The sequence below is a fragment of the Chaetura pelagica genome, unplaced genomic scaffold, assembly GCF_000747805.2.
Source record: "Chaetura pelagica isolate M959 unplaced genomic scaffold, ChaPel_1.0 scaffold118, whole genome shotgun sequence".
In the NCBI taxonomy this organism is placed as follows: Eukaryota; Metazoa; Chordata; class Aves; order Apodiformes; family Apodidae; genus Chaetura; species Chaetura pelagica.
Window position 1 is genome coordinate 1024542 of NW_009954408.1, and position 19406 is coordinate 1043947.

Below are 19406 nucleotides of genomic sequence, written 5' to 3' on the forward strand. Positions count from 1 at the left end.
TGGAAGGGACCTCCAGGGATCATCCAGTCCCACCCCACTCCAGCAGGACCCCCAGGAGCACATCCCACAGGGCTGCATCCAGGGGTGAATCTCTCCAGAGAAGGGGACTCCACAGCCCCCTGGGCAGCCTGTCCCAGGGCTCTGTCACCCTCACAGCCAAGAAGTTTCTCCCCACCTTTCAGGGGCACTTCCCATGTTCCAGCTGGTGCCCGTTGCCCCTCGCCCTGTCCCTGGGCACTGCTGAGCAGAGTCTGGCTCCATCCTCCTGCACCCACCCTCAGACACGTGTAGGCAGTGATCAGGTCTCCCCTCAGCCTTCTCTTCTCCAGGCTGAGCAGCCCCAGCTCCCTCAGCCTTTCCCCAGCAGGGAGATGCTCCAAACCCCCCTGGCATCCCTGGTACCCCCACGTTTACCACGCTGGGCCTGAGGGAGCTGGTTTATCTCCCACAGACTGAGGCTCCTGGGGCACCTCTCGGTCCCTGCCTGTCCCACTGGGCAGCATCTGCAGCACAGCCCTGCTTATTTATCTCTTTCCTCATTAAAATGAAATTAAAGGAGGCAATTAGATGCTTAAACTCCCCTGTGACCATCCCTTTAGGCTGCAGCGTGTTCCATATGGATGTTTTCAATTAAAGAAGGGTATAAACCACACTTTTTTTTCTTCCCCCAGGACATTATCTGAGTGTTAAGAATCGTTTTTAGAAGCCTTATAATCTGGCTGCTATTTGGCTATATTTGCACGGGATTTTTTTTCAAAGTTTTGGCACCCAATGTAAAATTTACCATCATTTAATAAAGGTAAAAATACGGAATCTGTCCCGTTTCTGCGTGACTGACACTAGTACCCCCATTTGTAATTAAGCTTCAATTGCTTATCTTGGGCTTATCTTTCTGTCTTGTGCAGAGAAGGCCAAAGTAATCAATTTGAAATTGTTTGAGGATTAGCAAAGCAAGTTTCAACAGGAGACCTTTGTCATTAACGTAGCAGGGGTTTGGTTGGAACAGATACACTCCAGCAGCCCAGTTGCTTTGGGCTCTGAGAATTAGGCAAGACACAGGAAAAAAACCCTGTTGCAGGTGCAGCCCTCGTGTTCCAGGCTTTTCTGCCCCTCAACACTTGATTTCCCTTCTCAGGTAGATTCGAGGTCAATGTCTCTGCTCTGAGCAAGGAGATTGCCCTCCAAAGTCTCCTTCCCACCTAAATAATTTTGTGATCCTGGGATGAAAGGCCCATTCTCAGCAGGGTGCAGGGGCTCTTTCTGTTGTTGCTCTGTTGAAAAACACAGGAGGGGAAAAAAACCCAACCAACCAGCACACACAACAACAAAAAACCAACCAAAAGGTCCATTCTTCTGCTCATATGCATACTTGTTTTTTTTTTTTAAGGAAGCACTGAAAAATCCAGGAAGGAAAACCCTGTTAAATCCCAGGAGGCCAACCTCCCCTTTCCAAAACCTGACCCAAACACCCGTGCTCCCACATGGGCTGTCAGGCCCCAAAGCTCTGCAGGGAAATGTGCCTTTAAGGGCACCAAGCACCACGACTGCTCCTCTGCCCACAGCAGATGTTGAGCCTTCGGGTGGACAATCTGTTCCAGCCCAGACCCAGAAAAAGCAGATGTTTGTCAAGCTCCTTGGCTCCCAGGGCCTTGGGACTGGACCAGCATAAGGAGCAAATGCCACGTTACACAAGAGAGAATGTGAACAGTGAGCTCAGCAGAGGCTGCTCCTCGCTGCAAGCGGGTTCTTAGGCCCCTTGCTTCACCCAACAGCTCTGGAAACCTTCCTGCACTTGACAAAGCTCCCCTTCTGTCTCTCTGCACCTGCAAAGGACATTTTTGACACCAAGTCTAGAGTTTGTTGCAGTTACTTTCTCATTCTATGCAAGCTGTGAAGGCTAAGGACAGATTTGTTTGCTTTCAGTAAGAATTTGTGTATTGCATGTTTTTGTTTGGGTTGGTTGTTTTTTTACCTTATAAATATCAGCATTAAATTGAATCATCCCTTTTTTCTTTGTCTTCTCTGGAGAATATTTTCCAGGTTTGAAATGTTATGTGCTCGGATGCAGCACTGGTGCTTGAACAAAGAATTTCTTTCTCCAAAGAGCCCACCTGGTTAAATGGTTATTTGCAAAAAAACCCACCACTGAACAGTAAACATTCTGGCTAAATGTTGTGTTGCTGCTCATGTGCCTGTTTTTAGTGCCTTCCCTCCTACAACAAGTAAATAAATTGATTTACAACAGCATTATTGTCTAGGGAAGATCTATATTTGGTGTGAAAGTCAAGCAGGAAATAAATAGGTAAGTCCTTTTCAGCAGCATTTTGTAAACCGCAAAAGACCCATAAATAGTTTCCTCTTGGTGGAATCTCTCTCAGGCAATCTTGCCTCCTGGATAACACCATGACTTCAGTGCCCATACCAGAGTAAAGAAAGGAAATTTGCACTCCCTCCTATCAAAGTTAATACCAAACTCCCACATGTCTGCATTTCCAAAGGCTATTAATGTGCTGTCTGCAATGTCTGCTCTCTTAACCATGTGGTGGGCACAGATTTGCCTCGTTTCTTTCAAGCCTGAGAAGATGCCCCACATGCTTTAAGCCTGCCTCCCTCCTCTCCTGTTACACCAATACTAGATGAAGGAATAACTCTGCTTCTAGTCACCCTGATTCCTCACTGAGCTGCTTTTCACCAGAGGCACCCAGAAATAGCCACAGTACCGTTCACACACACCACACAGCTCTCTCCAAAGGGTGTGATGGACTCTTGTGCTGCAGAAAACACAGGGAACATCTACAGAAAGAATGAAATACACCAATAATTAAAAACTGTCGAGATGAAACGATCAACACTCAAGCTCTACTTATTTCAGAATTGTTGGGATTTTTATTAGCAGGGGAACTGAAGGGAGGTTGTGCTCCCTGCTCTATAATGTCTTTGGAAACCACTGGGATGGGAACACTGAGGGTTTTCACAACAAGCAACACTCTCCAGGGTAATTGAGGGATTTAGATTGTTGGTCTTTTAAACCTGCAAGGGGAATATGCAATGGCTCATCACAAAACATTTCAGTTGCAGGTTTAACCTCATTTCTGGCACTCAGAAGGAGTCTGCTGTTCAAAAGAGACAGTCAGTATTGCACAACCCTTGAGGAAGAAGTGACCTTAACAACTTGTAATGGGAGAAGGGATGGCTTGCAAAATCATCTCCTTCAGTTTGTCATTCCCATTAGGAAAAACCTGGCATCTACTGGTAAGGGCTGTTTCTGCTCTCCCCCTTTTTAAGTCAAACGACAGTGTCACCAAAATATGAGAGCTATATGAGGAACATGGCTGGGGTCTGGTTCTAATGCACTCCTGCAGGGACACTAGGCTTCAAATTACAGCTGAGCTCTGGACACCAAAGTGGTGTGGAAGGCAGATAACTGGTAGTGTTGCCAACACCTTTCCATGGACACAGATAAGGACTTGTTAACAGGAGCCTATTTTGGATCCACCTGTTTCCCCACTCCTTTTGACAAGGAGTAACCCACAGGTGAGAAGCAGTTGCTTTCTTGCTTTGGCAAGCAAGAAACATGTATTATCTAACTTCCAGTCCTTACAGGGTGGCTGCCAAGAAGATGGAGACTCCCTGTTTACAAGGAGACACATGGAAAAGACAAGGGGTGATGGGCACAAGTTGCTCCTGGGGAGATTCCAGCTGGACACAAGAGGTAAATGTTTCCCCATGAGGACAGTCAGACATTGGAACAGTCTCCCAGGGAAGTGGTGGATTCCCCCACACTGGGCAGTTTGAAGTCTCAGCTTGACAGGGAGCTGAGCCACCTCATGTCAACTAGAGCAGTGCCTAGAGAGGTTGGGCCAGATGATTCTTGAGATCCCTTCCAACCTGCCATTCCTGGATTCTATGATAACACTACTGCCCTAGCACTCAAGTCAAGCACGTGGGTAAAGTCCATCCCTGAGTGATCCCTGATGCCTGCTCTCTCTCTCTGGTGAAAAAAACCCTCACCAAATCAACCACAATATAGCTTGAATAAAACCTCCTCTCACCTCCTGCTTTGAAGTTACCAATTTGTGATGCCTTCTCAGGTGAAAAACTGAGAAAGACCATTGCAAGTGCATTTATCAAGGAAAACACGGTGGAAGCTTCTAGAGACTAAGCCCAAAATGGGTCTTACTTGCATAAAAAGTCAGGCAGCCATTGAATTGCTGGTGTTGGGAAAAGCTTGCAGAAAACCTGTCTTCACAAGAAGTAGGGAAGTCATGCAGGTGGTGCTCTTGGCTGCTGGAAAGGAGAAGGCATTGCAAGAGTTTTACTTTGGTGGTTTGGGGGTTTTGCAGTTAGACTGCAGCAGCTGTGAGTCCTCAGCCATGCAACAGTGTGGTGAGCAGGCTGGTAAAGAGGATCACCCAGCAATGCAAAAACCTTTGGGATTCTCCTGAACTACCAGGAAGGAACCCTGCAATTCCTTCTTTTCCCATGACAGTCCAAGCATTTTCCCATCAACCTTAAAAGAACCAGAGACACAGCAAGGCTGATGGGAGAATGATTTGTTGGCACCCACCACAAAGCAAATATGCTCAGTATATCTGTTTTCCCCCCTGCTGCTCCACCAACAGCAGGCCAGGCAGGCACTGGGCAGCTGTAGCAGCCCAAAGGCACTGGCTGTGGCTCTGGCTGCCTTCTTGCTTCCACTGTCTCCTGGGTGGGGCTCTGGGTAAATCACAGGAGACCCCACTCAGGACTGATATTCAGTGCAACAAAGGCTGATGGTATTTGGGAAGCCTAGGGAGCATCTCCTAGTTGTGCTGAGGACATCAGCAAGGAGACATCTGACCGTGACACTTGGTGTGAGGGGCTTTAATGTTTCCAAGAACTCTTCCTCCAGTGTGTCCTTTTGTTTGGAGTTACTCCAGCCATACAGGTGGTGAATGCATATGGACAGGGTGCTTAGTCACTGAGACTTTACTTGGTCAGATGTGGACAGGCAGCCTTTTTGGATGATGAAACAAATCATTCTGAAACTCAGAATTTTGTTTCAATTATTATTCTTTTAACATGTTTCCTCCCTTCCTGTAAGACCAGACACATTAGCCAGGACACAGCAACCCCTGAGCCTGCCAGGGGACACAGGGCTGGCTGGCAACCTCTCTCAAGCTCTCTCTGCTCCAAGGTTTCCAGCACAACTTCCTCACCATTAACGTGCCCAAGAGAGTGTCAGCTCAGTCTTCTGAAGTTTCCAGAGCTCTCCTAAAACAGAATAGCCTGAACTTGCCCAGGGGGCAGACAAGACATCTTTAGATGATGCCTCATTTAGATTATCCAGCATTTTACACTAGTGGTGATTGGCTGCTTTGTGCTGCTGCTGGTGTTCCACAGACAGGAGCAGAGAAATAACAAGTATTGGGAAGAAAAAGCATTGAAGAGGGAGAAGGGAGCTGGCAGCTTGCTTTTGTAATCTTGTTATAAGTAAAATTAAGAAGCTTCTAGGATTTATTCTGCATTAGAGCCTGAAGAAGGAAAAAAAAAATACAATTACCAAGTGGTCCTATACACTAGAAGAGACAGAGAGAATATTGGACAAACCCAGACTCACTGAGATGAGAAACAAGGTTTATGTCCATAGTAAAAAGTGTAGGTGATTACTGGAACCATCAACCAAAGGTACTGATGGATTTTCCATCATGGAAATTTTCTAAACATCATCAAATTAAATGTTTTTGACTAGATAGATTGATAGATGATAGATAGATAGATAGATAGATAGATAGATAGATAGATAGATGATTGATAGATATAGAAGACAGACATACTCTCTTAGAGATGTTCTCATATATAGAGGTACTTCTCAAATTAGCAATAAAACCAGTTGAAGGTCTATATCCTTTGCTGAGGAAGTGATCATGCATGTGAGTGGTGCCTTCTAGCTTATACATTTATTCAGAGAGAAAATGGAGGAGGTGAAGTTTTTGTTGCAGCAGCTGAGCTAACCCAAGCTGGCACTAACTGAATTCCTGTTACTGCTGCTGCCATGATGAGATGTGGAGCTCCTGCTGGAGACTGAAGATTCTTTGGGACTCCACAGACAAGCACTGTGGCTTCTTAACAGTGCAGAAAACCCAGCAACATATCAGGTTAACTTATGGCATGAATAACCAAGGATGCAGTCAAGAGAGATCTGACAGATTTAGATGAAGTGACTGAAGATGATTCCAACACCAGCTGTCTGCTCCCTGGCTCTCTGCTTGATGCTTCAGCAAATATATGGTCTGTGAAACAGGCTGGCTGAGGTACAGATTTCATGCTTTTGGCCCTGTCTGTGCTGGCAGAAAGGACCTGAGTGCCAGGAGTGTCTTAAACCACCACCAAACTTCACCTCCCCTGTCCTGTCTGTTGGTGGTCTCAGCACTGAGGAAGTGGCAGCACAGATGTCAGAGCAGGAGGAAGGCCAAGCAGAGGCACCTCAGGGATCTGGAACACACTGTGGGCACTGGGTGCTGCAAAACAGCACCCTGGCTGATCAAGCAAAGTAGAATTTACAGTCCAGATGTCAGGAGGAGCTGCTTGCTTCCTAATGTAAGATGACTGTAAGATAGGTTGAAGAGCAATGAAGTATAACTTAATTTTGGGGAGAAAAACCCACTTCCTTCTTGTAAGAAAAGTACTCAAAATGAAAGGCATATTTGGTGTGTTTGGCAAAAATCAGACAGAGATGACACAGATGTGCAGCCAGGCCATGACAGGCACTCTCATCAAAAAGTCTCATTCAAAGGCAAAAATTGTAGGCAGCTTTGCCAACAGACCCAAAAAGCTCCTGCTGGACACAGCTGCAGAACCACTCCTCTCCTGCAGGAAAATGCCCCAGAGAGTTTGCACCCACTGGACTGATTGCATTGAGGCTTTGAAGAGCCAAAGAAGAAAGAGGCTTGTTTAGCTGAGTTTCCAAAGACACGTTCAAACATCCCTCACTTTGAAAGTCTAATCTCAGGCTGACATTGGCTATGTAAACATTTTAAAGCTTCAGTGATTACTGCAAAACTGAGCCAGGTGAAATCCACAAATGGCCAGATGGCAAATCCAAACTCTAATTCTCCAGCCTTGCCCAAGCCCAGCCCCACAGCCAGCCTCATGCCTGCTCCTGCTGCCACATCCATCACTTCCCAAGGGGCTCAGGGCAGCCACTCTCATCAAGAAACACTCCATGGGGGTTTTTCCACACAGAAGCAGGGAAAAGGAAGCAGAAGCAGGTGAAGATGCTGTTGAAGCCAAGCAGCACATACAGCAAACACCACAGCAAGGACCTTCCAGGAGAAATCCTAGCAAGCAACAGTCTTGTCTCTCCTTGCAGGCACATCACCACTCTTACACAGCACAGGCAGGAAAAAGTACACATTTTTGGGCAAATTGGCTACCAGTTTTGGGCATTATGCACTTAACTGTAACTCTTTAGCTTCCTGTACCAGGTGATCCATGCCTGTGCAGGCAGACCCTCAGCAGATGGCATTTCATGCTCTGTAGCACAAGCCCTGCACCACAAAACCTTGCATTTCCAGTGTCTCCCTCCACTTGAGCAAGCCCTCAACAACCACCACCAGTGCAACACCTGCCAGCTGGAGCTGTCCCTCCTTTTCCTTTCTGAAACTGGCAGGAGTGATTAATTTGTAAAGCCCTGCTGCTCTCCCAACCAATGTTGATGTGAACAACACGAACTCCGGTGACGTGCTAGCAAAGCCAATGTACTTCCAGCATTTCTGCTGCTTTGCTTCCCCTTTGATACACTTGGCTCCTCAATCTTGCAGTGAAAATGACCTGGATTTCCTTTTTGTTTTTCTCTTTTGCATTCACTTTTCTCCCAGTTGACCCAGTTTATCTGTTCCTGGCTGTGCTGATGCCTTGCTGTCTGCTAAAAGACCACGGTGAGGCAGGTGTGCTCAGCAAGCTCTTGACAAGCCTTTGGGATTCCCAGTTCATTCAGTATTCCTTCCCTCACTGTCCTGCTGGCCTGGGGGAGGCTTGAAGCACAAAGCAGGGATTGCTCAGAATGCTGCTCCTCTTGCTTTGGAATCTGCTTGGCTGACTGAGAGGAACTGAGTCTGCACATGCTTAAGGACTTCCAGTCCTCTCCAGACAATTATTTTAAGGTGCTCAATACTGTTTCTGTTCAAAACAAATGACACAGGGTCCACTGCTGGATTTTCCACAGGACATCATCAAGACACATGAGCCCGTGTCAGAAGGCTTAACATAAGCACTTGATTGCAAAACCAAAGCACTCAAGATTTTGACAGCTGTAATATCAGCAACTCAGGAAACTCAAGGAGTGATTTTGTGCTCTTATTGTACATCTCATGCTTCTCTGAGATTCCCCAATGCACAAACACAACCCACCCCAGGACAGGTACTCCTGGCATGAGCTTGGGGAAAGGGAAAGGTCAGCTCTGCCTTCCTCTCTCACTGCTTCAACTGAGATGGAGAAAACAGTCAGAGAGTTGTGAAATGCAAGAAGTAAAATAATGAGGCTCTGGATTTTCTTCCATTTATTTGAGAATCGTCAAACTATGATTGATTTGAAGCACACACAAAAAAGACTGAGGGGACAAAAAGAGCCAATTTGTGGCTTTGGATTTGTTACCAAAGTGCTTGTTCTGACAAGCTGTGCCCCTTCCCTGGAAAAATGCCCTCTTCTTCCCTTCCTTTTTGTGTGGCCACATGATTTCCTGATTATGCAAATGCCCAGCAAAACCAGTTCATCTGGCCGTTAAAATCAAGACAAAACCAGAAGACTGAACTGGTGCCTGAGGTTTTTGTGTCAGCTCCCTGTCACTCCACGAGGGAAAGTTCACTTGGCTGACTTGAGGAGGCCAATGTCTGAGCATGGGGGTGAGCAAAAGCTGGAACAGTGGAAGCAGGTGAAGTCCCACCTTTCTCCTGCCCTCTTTTCCAGCCTGACCCACTCTTGGTGCACAGCTGACATTTCTGTGGGGTTCCCCATGGGCTTCCCACATCACACCAGCTTTTGGTATTCTGAATTTCTGCATTAAGCTGTAATCCAGAGTCAGGCTACCAATGAGTCATGGAGAAAGAGGGCAACTCACTGGCTAAGGGAGAGCTTCCAGATGGCAGCATCACTTTCAGAGAGATGCTCCTCTTTCCCAGGCTGCTTTTGAGTGACTTCCTCTTCTCTTCCTTCACCCAGAGCTGCACTGAGCCATGGTGCTCCATCTGAGACTTTGTGATTCCTTTGGAATGAACAAAATAAACAGTCTTCCTGCTCCTGTGCCAATCCACAAGGCACATCTCTTTTGCACATGCACAGTTGTCATCCTCCCATCCCAAAATAGACACTCCAGAACTAGAGGGAAAATGACAGCCAAGAGGGAGGAGAAAGTAATTTCCATGCAACAGGAAACTACATAAACTAATACTTGGATGGATCCCCAGCTAAGAGATGTGATATGACAGAGGCCCATAAAATCAGGAGTGGCACAGAGAAGATCACACAAGAGTAGGGGCTTTGGAGTAAAACCATCAGGTTTGCAAAGAAGGACAGGCAACAATTATTCACAGGTTTTCATCACACAAGAGTAGGGACTTTGGAGTAAAACCATCAGGTTTGCAAAGAAACATATGGAAATATTTATTTGTATAATTAAACTGCAATTTTGTAACAACAATACATTCCTGTAACAAAACCCTGCTGCAGCTGGACATATGGATGGGTTCAAACCAAATGAAATGTATTATCAAAAACACTGACCCCAGGGGCTTATTTATCTGATTTTGGGGTTTTTTTTAAATGTCAAGAGCAAACCAACCATTTCAACCATGAGTTCTGCTCTTCAGAGGGACCCACAGGATGCTGGTCACTCTCCCCTAGGCAGGACTGCCCAGATCCCTGGGCACTACACCGTGCTCACCCACACCAAGGTCAGAGAGGCCCTTGGAGACACAGGTCTGGCCCCCCTGGCACAACCAGCCCCCCTGGCTGGAGGACACGGGGAGCTGGGAAGGTGGGAAGCTGAGAACTGCTCAGCTCTGCACCCTGCCCTGTGTGGGGAACTTCCTGCCTTGGGCAGGACAGTCTCACACCTCTGGCTGAGGCTCCTGTTTCCCCACTGGCAGCAGATGAGAGAGACAGCAGCTGGTGGGAGAGGGAAGCAGACACACAAACTACTAACCAGTGGGAAACTAGTCCTAGTTTGGACTCTTAGCCTTCAGCACTGCTTCTAAAATGCACAGATCTGATTTTTTTAAATGCTTATTAAAAAACAGAACCTCCAAACTAATGACATGTCTAGTGACTGCTCACTGTGGGACTCAATGGCCACAAACACAAATCTCCACTTTTACCCCGTTTTCAAGAAAGCATCCAAGAGTCTGCGAACTCCCCCTGTAGGTTTATATGGCACTAGAAGTCAGTGAGTGATGTTGTCACAGCACTGAGGGCAGATTTTCCCCCCAGGCTCCTGAGGAACCCCCATTCTGCAGCCCCTCCAAGGGGACAAAGACCAACCTGAGAATAACCAGGTGCCAGTGGCAGCCACAGGAAAGGGGAACACAAAGCCCTTGGTCCCAGCCCCACACCAAGCATGTGTCCACCAAGATGTGGTCCAGGCTGGCAAGCAGGACACTTGAGGGTGGCTGCAGCACCTAAAAAGAAGAGCAGGGACAGACATTAGCCTCTGCAGGCACCAAAGCAGCCTTGTCTTGAGGTGACAGCACAGAAGGACTCAGGGTCTCAACCTACAGGGTAGATGAATGTGTCATTCAATTTGTTCACCCAAGGAGGGTCTCTGGAGGCTTCAAACAGGATGAGAAGTAAAAGGCTCCTTCACTGCCAGTGGAAAAGAGACATCATGAAAGGAGTCTAGAGATGCCCTGCCAATGTTAAAGCAAACTGCTGGTGCAGGCACAGAGAGCCTGCAGGGGGGGGTTCTCTCCCCAGAGCAGGAGGTGTGTCTAGAAAAAAAGGGACCTTTCTCCTTCACTTTCCTAGGATATAAATGAAGCAGCAGAGAAATGACCTGGCCAGAAAAAAAAAAAAAAAAAAAAAAATCTGTTTGGAAAGACAGTGCAGTCAATTTTAATCACTCCCAGGATTATGAGCTGCATGTTATTTCTAGTGTTTGCAGTGTTTACAGACCAGTTAGAAGCAGCATTCCTGTGCACTGCTGGAAATAAAGCCTCTGCAGGATTTGTTTACACATCTGAACCATCTGTCAAAAGAGAGGCAGGACTCGTAGCTGATGACAAGACTTACCTGTCAGGAGGAGAGGGGCCATGTGCCCACCTGCAGTCCTGAGCCACCTTCTGAAAGGCAGGCTCTTCCTGGGGAACACTGGGGACATCTGGTAGGACAGGTCTGGTGGCTGAGCTGACCAGTCTTCCCAGCTCCAGGGAAGAGGATAACAAGGAGCTGCAGAGGCAGTGAGTGTTGGATTGTTTCACTGATGCCTGTTCTTGCTCAAACCAAGAAACACCCTTTTTTCCTCTCTGTAAGAAATATCCCTGCACCAAATCTACCATGTGTCTAAAAAAACCTGTAAGGAAGCCCTATGTGAAGTAACTCAGATCCTCTTTCTCTTCTTAATCACACTGTGTGGAACTAGATCCCACTTCAGAAATCAAGTACATCATTATATCCTAAGCTGGAAGAGGCATATTTTTAATCCTAGCTAGTTGATATATCAATGCTACTTATATGGATCTTACTATTCCAGAAACATGGAAAATTCCTCTGCTAGCAGGAAAATAGTTTGGATTTATAACAAGGCAGCTGAGAATAAATCAGAGCCTCAATAACCTTTATTGAGGTTATTCCCACCTAGTGCAGTCACTGACAGCAGCCCAGCCAGAAAACCTGGTGCTGCTCTTAACTGAGGGAGCAAGTTTCACAGGGTTTCTAGTCATAATATTACAGCTGCTTCAGCTTTCCTGCTTCTTGTAGATAAATATTGATGTAAGTATTGCTGTAGCAGGATTAGAAGATCACTGAAGGCTTTCTTGCAGCTGTAAATTTATTTAAATATCAGATGAAATCCTGATATTCTTCTGCCAGAGTGTGATTTGTGGTTTGAACCTGGGTTTAAGCACTGACTCAGCTGAAATGCAGCACTTCCAAAAGCAGTTCAGTGTCTAGGAAAAGAAGGTTGCATCAACGTGTCATGAGGCCTGTATGCTCTGCTAAGCCTGGGTTCCTGCCTCACTGAAGAGCTGCCAAAAAAGCAGCTTTTTCTAGAGTCCCTTCCATGCACTGAGTGGAGTGGCTCCATGTCTCCAAAACATCCCAAATGTTCTTGGGGCCTGAAGGCTTTCCCAGGCCCTGCAAGTGTCCCTGTGTTTGGGACATTCTTCCCAGTGGAAACAACACTTTGCTTAAACATCAGCAGCTACAGTAACAGCAACCACAGCTGGATGGATGGACCCATTGCCAGAAGGATGCTCATGGGGCTGACAAGCTCAGTGTTGGGGTATCAGGTGAGACACGTTCTTGTGCCCTGAGAGAGATGTCCCAACAGTGCTCTCCAGAGGATTCTTCCTCCCTGAATTTTGAAATTAAAAAACCCCAACAAACCCAAACAAACAAACAAACAAACAAAAACCCAACACAACAACAAACAGAGAATTTTTCAAAGCAAATCTTAACCAAGTGGTCATGGCCAAGATGGAAGCACTGATGAACTCCTTCCTCAGGAAAGAGGGCAGAGGCAGCAGGGCACTGCTGGCACCTCCCTGCTAAGTCTGTGCTGAGATGTTAAACACTTGGGATCCAAATCATTTCTAGACTGCAACTCTCCTAAGTTGGCTTCCTGAAAGACAACTTGGTCATAAATGTGCTAAAATTCCAGCTGGTCATTTCCAAGTTAATTAATTGTGACAAAATGATCTTGTTTCATTATTATATTTTTAGTTTCTTCTACACTGCAAAAATTTAAACACTATTATATCTATTATATCACCAGGGCAGGTTGGATGGGGCTTGGAGAAACCTGGGCTGGTGGGAGGTGTCCCTGCCCATGCAGGGGGTTGGAACTGGATGGGCTTGAAGGTCCCTTCCCCACCCAAACCATCCTATGACTCTATGATCTTTTTTTATCCATGCTCCCCCTACCCTCAAACTCATTTTCATCGTATGTTTTCAGTAAAGATGCAACAAGAACAAAGTCCTGCCCTCCTTGATAGACCTGCTGGGTCTTGAGTGTCCTGGCTCAGCTTATTCCAAAGATTCCAGGGAAGCACAGGGGTGGATGTAACACATGGAGTGCTTTAGTGCTGCTGGGCAGCTCTAGAGCTGAGCAAGCCCTGTACACAGCTCCTACAGAAGCTAGAGGGTTTACACAGTAAAATCAATGGTTTGTCTTGGATTAGGTTCCCAATAAATTGGAAGGTAGATCAAGAGCCTGACCCTGCAACCTGTCCCCATGTGAATGACCCTATTCCATGCCATGGTGCTGTTTGCCTGGCAATAGGCAGGAAAACCAGGTCACTCTGTATTGACACAAATGTCAGTGGGCAGAGGGGCTCTGATCTGCTGTAGAGTGAGGGATGTACTTGAAAAAGGTGGTATAGAAAATCCAGCCTGTGTCCCACCCTCACTGAAGGGAGAAGAGCTAGAAAAGGGATGCCTGGCACAAAGGCACAAAGGCACCCAGCCCTTCTTAGGGAAGCTCTGATAGATTTTTGCAGAGGCTAAAAAAAGGCTGTGAGGAATCTCCTCAGGAAGGCTCCTTGCCTTGCACCAGGAAACACAGCTTTAATCACCAAGGAAAGCCCAGGGGTCAGGGTTTGGCTCAAACCAGGACACCAGCCTTTCTCCCCAGGGAGAGGGAGGACTGGGTTCCAACAGGTGTCAGATCAAAAAACGAAAGCAAAAATGTCAGGGGAGAGCCAGGGCTACTCTGATTTCAGCAAGGAACTCTGAAAACAACCCCAAAAAAAAGGACAGAATTTTCTGTGTGGAAGTTACAAGGGACTAACCAAACAACTGGGTTGGTGGGGAGCATGATTCAGGGGCATGGAATATATTTTTTTAGGCTCTCTCTCCATAAATAGGTCTTGTATTTTGCTTCTGCAAACAAGGAGAAGAAAGTTTAGTTAATAAGGTGTTTTGAATGTTGATCCACTTGGCACAACCCAATGGGCAGTTGAATCCAAAATAGCCACTGCAAAATATATTTTGGAACATATTTTCCCTCTGATCCAACATCAGTGGTTGCCAACAAAACAGTGAAAAATGGCTGAGGCACAAATTTTTATATTAAAAACACATCATTTTTTTTCAGTTGTGGGGTATTTTCATAACTGCCCTTCTTAGAAATGTCTTCATTTTGTACAGCTCTTTGCACAGGGTGACTACAGTGCACAAAATAATGCTTCATTGGCTGATATGCTTGAAAGATTTTTGTTTTCTTTAAAGAGATGGCCAAAATAAACTGCAAAAACACTAGTGCTGGGGGAAAAAAAAGCAAAGGAAATGATGGATGGAGGTATCTCCAATGTTATACAACTATCCCCTGTGTAGTCCCTGGTGTTTTGAAGGACATTTTTCAGTATATAAGGACACAAAACTGTACCTAAGATTCCTTTATGTGTCCTGGTGGGATAGGGAAAAACAAGAGACTGAGCTCAAGCCTCAAGATCAGACCTGACTCATTTCCAGTTCTCAGGGTCTTCATTTGGCTCCAGTGAAAATAAGTTAAAGCAAAATAATCTGGGAATCCCAGAAATGTTAAGGGTTATAGCAGCAATGACCTAGAAAGAGGCACCTCTGCCTGCTGGAGAGGCAGGTGGCTGCTCCAGCTGCATCTGCCCTGGGCTAGGAAATGTTTGGCTGCACGTTCCAGCCTGGGAACTGGGAGCCCTTAAGCAAAGAGATCCTGTCCCTTGCACTGTTCCCCCAGCACTGTCCCCAGCCTTGCTCTCCTGTGCCCTCACCTGCTGAGGGCCCTGCACGGGCTGGGGGTCCCACACCCCCACTGGGCTGTCTCTGGAGAACATCAGCCATGGCTGGGCTTTCCCCCACTCTTTAGGCAAGGGCAGCAGCAAAGTCGTGGGCTGTGAAGTGCCCTCCCTGTCAGCAGGAGATGGTCCCTGCTCCTGCCTGTCCCCCAGGTCAGCACAGCTTGTCACCTCCTGGTCTGCTCTCAACAAGCCATCAACACGTGTGAAGCAAGAGCAGCAAACAGCACCTTCCTACCCTCACACAGCCCTGCCCTGGGCTCCCCAGTCACTGCTGCAAAGGGCATGGCAGGAACAGGATCTTCCCTGCACTGGACAGCTGGCTGGGGCAACCTGGGAGCTGCCAGCTCTTGGCAGCCTGGAGAGCTGAGCCCAGAGCCCAGGGGAGGGACTGGCTGGTCCTGGAGCAGCGTGGCTCATGGGCACCACTTCACTTCCCACTTCCAGGCATCTGAGCCACGGCTGCTCCAGCCCATCCCAGATGCCATGTAGGGCAAACAGTGCCAGGAGCATCACTGTTTCCTAAACACAAAACCAAAGGGCAGGTGGAACCACAACAAAGGGGAGTCCAAAATTACCTGCCAGGCTGCAGCTGCTCTTCTGCAGCCAGGGAGGCTCCAGGAGGGGGTGTCTGTGGTGCAAAGTCCTCGGAGCAGGGCTCTGCAGCATCTCACACGGGTGGGTACCCGGCAAAAGCCCAGCCCATTTCATCACCTCCCAACATACTCTGCCGTTATCCTTCCAGCCGCCAGCAGATGGTGATGCTTCATCTTCAGCCAAGGTGCAGCTCTGCACGGGGGAGCCAGGGAGGCAGGACAGCAGCCTGGGAGAGAGGAGATTGAAAAATAAAATAATAAATCCCAAACTCGGGTGCTAGACAACCTCCTGCTTGTGCAGATGCTGATCTTGGAGGTCAGGATGATATCCCCAACCTCACTCAGGGATCCTGGCCAGATCCCCAGAGCTGCACAAACTGCAGCTTCAACTGTACCACTTGCTGTGATCCTTTGTGTGTGTTTGAATGAGCTCACCAGAGGAATCACAGTCCCAGAGTCCCAGGGGATCCTGAGGGCTCAGCTTTCCATGGAAGCTGCACAGTTGGGGCACCAGAGAGATGAAGAACATTTATTTATTGCTGAGAATGCAAGTAACATCCTCACCACCTCTAAGGAAGCAGGAGGAGTGTTTGCTGATCACCTGCTCCTGAAAAGCCTTTATTTTACAGGTTACTGCAGCAAGGGAAAACCAGTGTAAGTTGCTGGTTTGCACAGTGCTCTGAGGAAAATGTGCTCTCACCCCCCAGCTCTTAGGAAGTCCCTTCAGAGCTGCACTTGGGCAAGAACCATCTTCATCATAAGAAAAATATAGGACAGATCTGGCTAAATCCTGCCTGACATTGCAATGGCAACATGTCTTTCCTGATTTATTGATATATCATTTCCTTTGGGGCAAGACTGGTGTGGTCATGAATGGTGTGGTGCTAAGCACAGGCAAGGGTGGGAGAAGAAAGCCCTGCCCAACACGAAGCCACCCAGCTGTGCCCCTGCAGGCACAGCAGGAGGGCCTGGACAGATGTGACCACAGTGGATCTCTCCCCTGTTATTGCTGCAATTACAGGCCTGACCTTCCTCTCCCAAAAACTCTGTGGGTTATATGCCTGATCATTTTGTCTGTCCTAAAACCATTGCTAACATGCTCAGTTTTTTGGTAGGTGCATTTCTTAGATGTTTCCATCTCCATTGCATGGAGAAATGAGTTTACAGGCTCACCAGCTTGTTCTGGCTTTGCCTGCATCCCCTCCACACACGCTGCAGGTTGTGGCTTCAGTGCCACCAGCCTGTGCAGGCATTTCATGGCTTGAGATTTGTCCAGCTTGTTTGCCCTCAGCACAGGAAGGACATGGAGCTGTTTGAAAGGGTACAGAGAAGGCCACAAAGATGATCCTTGGGCTGGAGCAGCTCTGCTCTGGAGACAGGCTGGGAGAGTTGGGGTGTTCAGCCTGGAGAAGAGAAGGCTCCAGGGAGACCTTAGAGCACCTTCCAGGGCCTGAAGGGGCTCCAGGAAAGCTGGGGAGGGGCTTGGGACAAGGGCAGGGAGGGAGAGGACAAGGGGGGATGGATGAAAACTGGAGGAGGGGAGATTGAGGTGAGACATGAGGAGGGAATTGTGGAGTGTGAGGGTGGTGAGAGCCTGGCCCAGGTTGCCCAGGGAAGCTGTGGCTGCCCCATCCCTGGCAGTGTTGAAGGGCAGGTTGGATGGGGCTTGGAGCAGCCTGGGCTGGTGGGAGGTGTCCCTGCCCATGCAGGGGGTTGGGGCTGGATGATCCTGAAGGTCCCTTCCAACCCAAACCAGTCTGTGATACTACAAAGGGCAACAGCAGATGCCAAACGTGGGCACATCATGGTAGGGAGGGCAGGGCACGGCTCAAACTAGGAGAGGTTTGGCTCAATTTGGCAGTTTGCCCAGGGCATTAAGATACTGCCAACAGGAGCCTGTAGTGCTGCTAGGAAAGCAGGGATCTGCAAGCAGTTCTTCCTCTTGCACAAACAGCACAGGTGAAATGGACCTCTGAGAAGAAAACAGCCTGAGTTAAACTGCCCCAGCTCTGGGCTGGGTTTCAGCCCTACCTGCTGCACAGTGAGCAGGATGGTTTTTCCCTCCATGTACAATTTCCAGACAACTAATTTGGACTTAAAATATCCCTCTCTCCTTAGGGTTTGAAGAAGACACAAACATAAATTAGAGAGGAACTGTTCGGGTTTAGCAAGTGGCTGTAAACATTTCACCCAAGAGAGAGAATAAGCATCAGCAGATCATTTGAGATTCCCAGAAAAGAGGCAGAAGCCACCCAGGCAGAGCTCTGAGAAAGCCCTCCAGAATACACATGTGGGAATGGGAGATAAAACAGTGAAGTGCAATCAGTCCCCAGGAATTCCTGCCCAGAGCAGTAAGGCTGAAATGATGCTGGCCAGGCTCAGGGGGGAGAGGAAAGAGCAGTTGGGTCTCTGAGAGCTCCCCAGGGAGGGAGCAGTGCCAGGCAGCAGCCCCAGCCTGTGTCTCTCTCACCTTCTGTCAAATGAAGTCCTGCTCTGAGCTTCCCCCACACGTGTGGGAATAGCTGAACGTGGCAGCTGGCAAATGGCTCTGGTGAGAAAAGTAAAAGCCATCATTAAAATAAATTTTAAATTATATATATTTTTTAAAAAGAGTGAGAGCAACAGATACATTTGACAGAAAAATCACATCAGAAGTGGTAGGGGGAAGTGCTTGCAATGAAATTGCAGTTTGGGGCTAAAGAGGCACCTGCTGTGCCCACTGTTCATTAATTGCCAACGTGTCAGGTGCCACTAGTGGCTAGAAAGATGTGTCTTGCCTGTTAAAAAATGTCTTCATCCCTCCAAGAAGCCTGCTGGGGAACAAAGCCCCTCAAGCTTGGCCCCTGATGGGATAAATGCTCCCAGTTAGTCTGGATGGGAATGGGGCAGACAGAGGATCCACAGCCTGAGCCAGGGCAGGCTGCAGAGCTGTGGTGTCTGAAATAGCTGGACTTGACCCAGGTGTTTTGAGGAGCTACTGGTGGGAGCTGTTCCCCAAGCAAACTGCTCCACATGGTTAGATACCCCTGCACCCTTTTCTTACCAGGTGTCTGTGCCACAACCACACAGCCAGGAGCTGCAGCAGCACCTCCTCCCAGCTCCCTGCTGGGCTGGGGAAGGGACACGTGTGTCCCCAGACCAGGCACTAGCACTCAGACTGGCTGCATCCACCTCCCTGCAGGCACACAGGGGTTCCCCTGCCAGCTCTGCCTTCCCCTCCTGCTGTCCCTGAGCTCAGCCTGTGCTGCTGCTGCTCGAAGCCTCAGGACTGTGCCCTGGGCCAGGCTCCATCCCTGCTGCCTTCCCCCTGTCTCATCGAGCCACTTCTTACCTGTGAGGTGCAGGGACCCCACTGCACTGCTCCCAAGCCTTGTTCATCCCACTCCCCATCCTGCAAGCCCCATGTCCCTGCTCTCTCTGCCAGAGGTGCCAATGGGTGCTCGGTCCCAGCAGGAGGAGGATCAGGCCTGCAATACCTTCATCCTCCCTTCTCTCAGCACCAAAGCTTTCTCTTGACTTCCACGCCATGCAGATCTGTTACCAGCCACCTCCCTTGCCCCTTCACTTTCACCATAAGTCTGCTACCCCTGCTTGTAAGGTACCCTCAGGGATGTACCTGCCACGAGAGCAGCTCCCACCCCAAAGCCCTGCTGCACACCAGGGATGCAAACAGCCCCAACTCCGTGGCATTTCAGCATCAGATGTATTAATTAGCAGTGTCAATATAACACAGCACCTACAAGCCCTGACCATCTAGCAAAGCCCCATGCAGAATATTAAAATGCTAATTTCCCTCCAACAGGAGAACTTGCTGGTGTCTCTCTGCTCATTTGTTTGCAAGTGTCACCT